Source organism: Aythya ferina, assembly GCF_964211825.1.
Source record: "Aythya ferina genome assembly, chromosome: 37".
NCBI classification, from domain to species: Eukaryota; Metazoa; Chordata; class Aves; order Anseriformes; family Anatidae; genus Aythya; species Aythya ferina.
In genome coordinates this window covers 358,127-360,243 of record NC_140334.1, presented here as the reverse complement: position 1 = coordinate 360,243, position 2,117 = coordinate 358,127, and positions in this window count along the sequence as shown.

Below are 2,117 nucleotides of genomic sequence, written 5' to 3'. Positions count from 1 at the left end.
GGCGTGGCTACGCGTGGCCTCCTTGGGGGGGAGGGACCATAGAGAGTGGGGGTGGGGGGGGCTAGAGTGTCCCCTGGACACGTGGTGCCCTGCTGGCAACCATAGAGACGTGGAGGACCTCGGCAAACCATAGAGTGCTGGAGGACCTCTCGATGCAACCCAAAGAGTGGCCATAGAGTCCTGGAGGACCTTCCTCCTAGAAAGTCCACCCCATGGTCATAGAGTCCTAGAGGCCTTTCTTCCTAGGGATGAAAGCAATGATCATAGAGTCCTGGAGGACCTCCCTTCCAGAGAGCCCACAGAGTGACCATAGAGTGCTGGAGGACCTCCCTTCTAGAGAGTCCATCCCATGACCATAGAGTCCTGGAGGACCTTTGTCTTAGAGTGTCCACGCAGTAACCATAGAGACCTGGAGGACCTCCTAGTGTAACCTGAGGAGCGACCATAGAGTCCTGGAGGACTTACCCAGAGCGCCCTCCCCCTGACCATAGAGTCCCGGAGGACCTCCCTCCTAGAGAGTCCAAACGATGACCATAGAGTCCCGGCAGACCTCCCTCACGGATCGCCCAAGTAGTGACCATAGAGACGTGGAGGACCACCTAGTGTAACCTGAGGAGCGACCATAGAGTCTGGGAGGACTCCTCCTGCAGTGACCATCGAGTCCTGGAGGACTTCTCTCCCGGATCGCCCACGCAGTGACCATAGAGACGTGGAGCACCTCCGTGCTAGAAAATCCAAACCGTGACCATAGAGTCCTGGAGCACCTCCTAGTTTAACCTGTGGAGCGACCATAGAGTCCTGGAGGACCTCCTTCCCAGAGTGTCCACGCGGTGACCATAGAGTCCTGGAGGACTTCTCTTCTAGGGCGCCCACGCGGTGACCATAGAGTCTCGGAACACCTCCCTCCCAGAGTGCCCACGTGGCGACCATAGAGTCCTGGAGGACTCCTCATGCAGTGACCATAGAGTCCCGGAACACCTCCCTCCCAGATCGCCCACGTGGCGACCATAGAGTCCTGGAGCACCTCCTAGTTTGACCTGTGGAGCGACCATAGAGTCCTGGAGGACTCCACTTGCAGTGACCACAGAGTCCTGGAGGACCTTTGTCTTAGAGTGCCCACGCAGTAACCATCGAGTCCTGGAGGACTTCTCTCCCAGATCGCCCACGTGGCGACCATAGAGTCCTGGAGGACTCCACTTGCAGTGACCATCGAGTCCTGGCGGACTTACCCAGCGCTCCCTCCCCGTGACCATCGAGTCCCGGCGGACCTCCCTCCCAGATCGCCCACGCGGTGACCATAGAGACTTGGAGGACCACCTAGTTTAACCATCGAGTCCCGGAGGCCCCTCCCTCCTAGCGCGCCCTCCCCGTGACCATAGAGTCCCAACACCCCCCCGATGGCGGCGTCTCCTCCTGGCGTCTCCCCCCTCCCCCCTCCCCCTCCCCCCTCCCCCTCCCCTTCCCCCTCCCCCCCCGGGGATGCGCCGCAGCCCCTCCCCCACCCCCCCTCCCCCCCCCTGGTCCGGGAGCTTTGGGGGCGCCGCGAGGCCGCCCGGTACCGGGGGGGGGGGGAGGGGGAGGGGCGGGGGGGGGTGGGGGAGGGGCAGGGGGTGGGGGAGGGGCTGCGGCGGCTCCCCGGGGGGGGAGGGGCGAGGGAGGGGGAGGGGGGAGGGGTGGGGGAGGGGCTGCGGCGGGCGGCGGAGGTGGGGGAGGGGCACAAAGGGGGGGGTGGGGGAGGGGTCTGGGGGGGGAGGGGCGGGGGTCGTGACCCCTCCCCCCCCCCCCCCCCCCCCCCCCAGCGGCTGCTGCTGCCCCAGGGGTACCCCGAGAGCGTCAGCGGGGACTATGGGAGGTACCAGGGCTGGGACAGCCTGCAGGTACTGGGAGCACTGGGAGGCACTGGGAGGGACTGGGGGGGCACTGGGAGGGGGTTGGGGGGGACTGGGGGGGGATTGGGGGGGATTGGGAGGGACTGGGAGGGAGTGGTTTATACTGGGAGGGGACTGGGGGGGAATTGGGGGGGACTGGGAGGGACTGGGAGGCACTGGTTTATACTGGGAGGGCACTGGGAGGGGGTTGGGGGGGGTTGGGGGGCACTGGGAGGGAGTGGGAGAAGT